The sequence below is a fragment of the Lycium barbarum genome, chromosome 5 (assembly GCF_019175385.1).
Source record: "Lycium barbarum isolate Lr01 chromosome 5, ASM1917538v2, whole genome shotgun sequence".
Lineage (NCBI taxonomy): Eukaryota > Viridiplantae > Streptophyta > Magnoliopsida > Solanales > Solanaceae > Lycium > Lycium barbarum.
The window spans coordinates 108,281,230-108,287,992 of record NC_083341.1 but is presented as its reverse complement, the minus strand read 5'-3'; the positions used below and the strand labels follow the sequence as shown (position 1 = coordinate 108,287,992).

The 6,763-nt window shown below is 34.9% G+C and overlaps 1 long non-coding RNA gene across 2 annotated transcripts; it reads left to right on the top strand.

Annotated features, from left to right (window-relative positions):
- The first annotated feature begins 660 nt into the window (after positions 1–660).
- Positions 661–3,686, top strand: LOC132641110 (uncharacterized). Of its 2 annotated transcripts, XR_009582689.1 has the most exons (4): positions 661–1,215; positions 1,282–1,507; positions 2,406–2,471; positions 3,410–3,686. It is a non-coding gene; the product is annotated as an uncharacterized LOC132641110 (long non-coding RNA). The 2 variants fall into 2 exon arrangements; XR_009582690.1 differs by having other exon boundaries at positions 2,406–3,686.
- Positions 3,687–6,763: the final 3,077 nt, after the last annotated feature.

Here is a 6,763-nt window from a genome sequence, read left to right as displayed (position 1 = left end):
CCGACAGCTTAAATTGCATTATAAGTAGTTAATCATTTCTTAAATATACTTCCAACATACTTTTGCCTCTATACAATTGCAGCAAGAAACGTTTTGTTAACTGGTTTAGCTGTTGCCGCGGATGAAACAGGCATCACAACATTTTGAACATGGGAGAGTAGAGGAACTGTTTGATCCAAATCTTATTTTGAATACTATCACGGTGGGTAAATTTCATGAATGGTCACTTAACTAGTAATTTTTTCACCAAAGTAACTTAACTATGTTTTCTAACACAAAAGTCACATATGTTACACTCCATAATAATCCGTGTTACTTGAAGTAAAACAAGAAAAAAAAATGAGTTATGAAGGTTCAAGGAAAGTTAATCGAGTTAGTAAGAATATCGTTATATATATGGTTGCCTTAAGTATCCCGAGGTGACATGGTAACCTAAAGGATTTAAAATCGCGTTATGAGTATGTATATGGGGTAATGCGAGTGACCTTTTAAAGTATTTGAGATTATTAGTAATGATATAGAGGATGGACAAAAGATATGAATATACTTTTGCGATTGGAGTTTCGTCAAAGCTTTGTGAGTTCTCTAGTTATGCTTAAGGTTATTGTGATTCTTTGGACCCTTCGAGATGTGTATATGAATTTTTATTGATGTATATAAGTGTGTATATGTATGCATAAGAGGTTACATAAGGTTGGAAGAGGATTAGAAGTTAAACGAAATGAATCGGAACAACTTCAGTAAAATTTCGGACCCGATTTTAGTCTATATTGTAGGAGGCATATCTCCTTGAATATGAGGAGTTTTAAGGTGTTTCAAAAGCTTAAAATGAAGTTCATCGAGTCTAGTTTGTAATGCAACAAACCGCTCGTCAAAATGATATCGGGATAAGGAGATATGGACGATGCAAGTTGGGCTGGCAGGGCAGCAAGTTTGGACCCGACCCAAACACTCACATTTCGGCCCATGAGGCCCATTAAACTCAATAGATAAGTCACCACTTTGCCCTATATCATTTCACACGACCTAAAACAGATCCAAAACCCTTATTTTCTCTCCCAAACCCCCTTTCTAATTGAGCCATCATGTAAGCTAAATCCTAGACCCTTGACATGATATTAGTTAAAGAGAAGTTGTAGCTTAAGTTTTTTTTTGTGTTGTTAAGCAAGCAGCTGGAAAGAGAAACAAGATTCTTGAAGATTCTGATTGCTAAAGGTAATTTCAACCTCCTACTCATATTATCAATTTGGATTAAAGGTTTAATATGGTGTATACGTGAAGGAAACGTTGATATACAAGCTAGAGAGAGAGAGAGAGCATAAGCCATGGCATTCGGGCATGGCTAGCAAAATTGGAGCTCAAATTTGTTGATCCAAAAATCAGATTTTCTAGGTATTTCAGCCCTTAGGAAGGTGATAATAACGTGGAGAATTCATTTGGAGCAACAAGAACAAGTATTAGTTCATTTCACAAATTCTAGCTAAGTGGAAAAAGCCAACTTGTTAAGGTAAAAGTTGATCATTTTTTCTATGTGTTTGATGATGAAGTTGGACGTGTGGGGAATATGCAAATGTAAATTGTATGTGTGAAATTATGTATCTTGATGTTGAAGCATAGTTGTAACTTGGTAACATGAATTGCACGAATGTTGGAATGTTGTTGAAATGTTGTTGAATGCCGTAGGGGCTGTTTTTAATTGAAATTTAATGGACTGATTTGAATTAATATTTTGGTTGTTGTAATCATAGACTATGTGATGAGAATGAAGGAATTTAATGGTTAGAGTTGGAGTTAAAATTGTTGTGGGTTGTTGTAAGGATTATAGAGATAATAATGTGATTTACTTGCATATGAATAGATGATGTGGTGTCGTGTGGCTGCTGTTGTATTTCCCTGAAATTTGCTGAAAAGATGGCATGAAATAAGGCGTAAGAAGTGTATATGGGCTGCTTGGTGTGTTGTAAGTGTTCGTTAGAATTTCGGGCATCATTATGTTATAGTTTAGGGGCTGTTTTCGGCCCAATTTGGAGAAATTGTTGGATCGTTGGAAATATTATGTGAATTGTTTAGAATGTTCTTGAATGTTGTTAGTATGGGTTTGGGTTAGTATTTGAATGTATAGGCGTTGATGTTGGCTTGAAGGTAAGCCGTTGAATTGAATATTTGAAAAGTTGTCGAATGATGAAAAAGAGAGTATTAATGTAATATTGTCTTTCGGATTGGTTATTGGAGTTGCTAGGTTGGTTATTGTGGTTGTTGCTGTTGATTTTGAGCGAGTTAAATTCTCGGGTTGGCCTATTTACAGGGGAAATGCTGCCGAATTTTCTGTAGAATTTAATGTTAGTTTGGAATGAATGGCTTAAGTGCCTATGTTTAATATTGGATATTCGTTGGCATATTTGTAGACCTTGGGGAGCCCGAGGCGTAGATTGGGATTTACTTTAGATTGGCTATCTTGGAGTGCGTACGAGGTATGTAAAGCGCAACCCTTCTTTCTTTTGGCATGCCTTAGTTTGTATAGGCTAGATTATAAGCCTTAAGGAAATTCTAAATTCGAAATCCGAGCATGTTATGATCCGTATATGTTCCTTGGCACTCTTATGTATGATTTGATGAAATATGAACCTTTATGTATTTGAAATAATCGCTTTCCGAACTTTGCGCAAAGAGGTTTCACTTTAAAGAACTTCGAAATTTCCGAATGCCATATCTTTCACATAAGTGCTCGGATTGCTCCAATATATTTTTATAAAAGTTTGCATTACGTATAACGAGTATGTTTTCCATAAGCGGGCCCGACTTGGGTAAATTCCCGTCCGTGGGTCCCGCGGCTTCCCTTTATGAAATTCGGGAGCGTTTGAAAGAATTTGTTAAGACTATTATTTCGATTTTCAAATATGATCATTTTGCTTATGTTTGAATTTATGATATTGATTTTATGCATATGACTACTCACGACTCTATTCGTGCGTTCTGTTATATCTTTCGCCGGTTCCCGGGCCGGTTCTGTTATCGTGCTCATTTTGATATACTCCGGAGTTATGCTGTGTTATGGTTCTCCGAGCTACTCGCTAATGAGGGTCGGGTTCCACCTATATTTGGTGTTATGCTGTGTATGGCGTTATGTTGTGATGTGATATGTGACGGGGATACGGAGATTTGAAACTTTCTGGTGTTATGCTGTGTTATGGCGCCATCGACGGGTGGGCGACCATATTCTTCTGTACCCTATGCATTACTTACATATTTTCGAAAGTAAGCAAATTTTGATATGTTGGATTTGCACTTATGTTTGGTACTTCCATTTCGTTTATGACTCAGATTTGCTTTCTGTATATTCTGCTTTGCATACTCAGTACATATTTCGTACTGACCCCCTTTCTTCGGGGGCTGCGTTTCATGCCCGCAGGTACAGACGCACAGTTTGGTGATCTACCCATTTAGGACACCCTCTTCTGCTGTTTGGAGTGCTCTTCTCATTTCAGAGCACACATTTTGGTATATATTCGTTCGCTATGTATATATGTATTTGTTCAGGGGCACGGCGGGGCCCTGTCCCGCCATATGATTCGATTTGTCTGTTTAGAGGTCTGTAGACGTATTTGTGGGTATGTGTGCCTACTTCTGTTCAGATGCGTTTGTATGACCCTATTCGTTATGGCAGCCTTGTCGGCGTGCATTTTGTATATGTTTTGGGGCTTTTGATACATTTGTTAGCCTTGTCGGCTTTTGATACATTTGATAGCCTTGTCGGCTTTTGTTATATATATGGATATGGTTGTGCTAAAATGTGTCCGATACAGTTTGATGAAGTTTGAGACGGCATATAGTATTTATGGTCGTATATGCTATTTGGATAAATGTGTTACGATTTGATATGTTTGTCTGTCTGGGTGCCTAAGTAGGGCACCAGTCGCGGCCCACGGGGCTGGGTCGTGACAACATAACTATCACTTTTGTTCACCAAAAGTCACTTAACTATATTTTCTAACACAAAAGTCACATAACTATCACTTTTTTCACCAAAGTCATTTAACTATGTTTTCTAACACAAAAGTCACACCTACTGAAAAAATTCAACTTTCGATGGATAATATTTTTAATCTAATAGATACAAACTCAATTAAAAAGATTCGAACCGATCTAAAACTCATGTGCAAATATTAAAATACCAAAAGGGTGAATAAATTTGAAAAAAAAATTATCACAAGATTATTACTTCCAATGCAAATAGTAATAACTATTACTCCGTATAATTCAATTTTCTACTATCCAACAACATGTAACACTTTTCAATATATATTGGAAAAAAGGGCCAATAAAATTCACACATTTTTTACTTGAGAGCCGCTAGAGAGAAGGATCTTATATTTGGTGAAGGATTGGTTTTGTTTCATTAATATTTTAATATTTGAATGAGTTTTGCATTGGGTCGATTCTTTTTAATTGAGTTTGTATCTATAAAAAATAAAAAACTATTACCCATCGGAAGTTGAATTTTTTTTGTAGGTGCTATTTTTATGTTAGTAAGTTAAATATTTTGTGACTTTTGTGTTAGTAAGCTAAAAGTTTTGTGACTTTTGTGTTAGAAAATATAGTTAAGTGACTCTGGTGTTAGAAAACATAGTTAAGTGACTTTGGTGTTAGAAAACATAATTAAGTGACTTTGGTGAAAAAAAGTGATAGTTATGTGACTTTTGTATCAGAAAACATAGTTAATTGACTTTGATGAAAAAAGGTGATAGTTAAGTGACCATTCATGAAATTTACCCCTACCACGGTATCAATGTGAAAAAAAGAGGTTCTGAGAATGATACATGTAGGACTTTTGTGTACACAAGATGTTACAGTGGCCTTAAATTGAGACGTAACATAAATCTACGAGAGAGAACGAATCTTGTGCATGTTTCTTGGGAGCAGATGTTCGTTAGCATCAATTTTCTTTTATCAACGTAATAGTGAGGTGCTTGCACAAGTCGTCCGGGCAGTTATCGTTGTTACATAGTAGATACACATTACCTGGAAGAGAATTCAGATATATTTGAGCACCCTTGTTTTAATGAGAGTTAGAAAATATACTTTTGTGCACCCAAGAGTTAGAATGATTTAAGTTAATTTTTTTTGTAATTGTTGATTCTTGAGACTGAAGAGAGGGTGCTAGCTGAAACTGATTTGATCTTTAGAAAGATTGCCTCAATGGTGAAGTGAATAGTCATTGTGGAATGTCTTCAATCTTAATAACCTTATAGCTAGATTATAAATAGATTTCAGAAAGTCATGCCGTTATACATTTTAGCTAGGACTATAAGTAAGGTGATGTTTTATGGTACCTTAATAACCTTCAAACTGAACTGATAATTGCGCATATATTCAGCCTTTGTAGCTCTAGAAAATGGAAAAATTGAGGAGTTTTATTCTGCGGAGAAATGACATACAGGAAATCTTTGAATTTATTTTCTGAGGTTCAACCTTGGAAATTTGGTGTGTGGTTCCTTTGGTCTGTATCTTCTATGGGATAGTAGATGGTCGGCATCTGCTTGTCTTTGTAACTATGCTGATTTTTGGTCAATAGAATTTCCTTTACCAAAAAATGAAAAATTTATACCTTGCCAATAGGGTACAAATAATTTTTTTTGGTTATATATGTACCTTTGAATTGCCTTGCAGTAAGAATTATTTTAGTGTAGTGGTAAAGAAGATTAAAAAGTTGCTTTAGGCCATAGGTTTAAATTCCAACTAATATATTCTTGAATCCAAAACTTCTGACTCTACCGCTATGCTCGGCGTTGTTAGCTATTGTTTTGTTACTTTTAATTTAATGTTTTGATTATTACTTAAATTTTACTGTACTGTATTATTAAACTTATCGTTATGTAATGGTGGAAAGTCTTATTGAGAATTGTTGGGCACAATTGGTTGTTCACAACTTGAATTTTATTATTTCAAAGTGAGGATCCACTTCGATCTTACACTTCTTAACGCTCAATATTTTCTTTTACTCACACTTTAACGACCTTGTTTGTGGCTCTCTATTATTCCTCACAGCCTCACTTGCTCACTCACTTCTTGCTTGCTTGAGCACTTCTTAATTTCGCTTCTAGACTTTTCACTCTAAAATTCTCATTCTAGAGTTCTCATCCCAATTATCTATAACTCTTTGAACATTCTAAGTTCTTCTTTTAGGTATCTTAGCTATTAATTAAGTTGGCCGTGACTTTCTAACAAGTCTCGTTTTTTATTTATTTTTATGTAACAACCGATTTGATCTGATCGTGTCGTTTTCTTATTACTTGCTATAATTTTATTTTATCCTTTATCCTACCTTCTTTATAATAACTCTATCCAGCATCTTATTTTTCTTTATAATATTGTAAATTTATTTTCAATTTGCTGATGTGTGGCATTTTATAACATGTAAAACGATATAATCTATCCAAACATTGTATTCATCCCTACAATACAATACTTTATAAAACAATATGTAACAACCATTCAAACATGTTGTTAGTCAATCAACATTTGATCACTGTTTATTATTTCTCCGAGGATGTTGGTTTTCTTTTCTTGGGTGTTTGATGCATAAATTGTAATGCAATCGATTAGTAATCAAGGGACAAGCAAATCTAGGAGATTCACTCGAAGAAATGCAGTAGCAAGTTCAGGGAATTAATCCGAGATGAAAGCCAGGTAAAGAAATGTATAGAGAGAAGAAAGATATTGTATTATCATGAATGATGAATTGTACATTGTTACAAGGTATTTA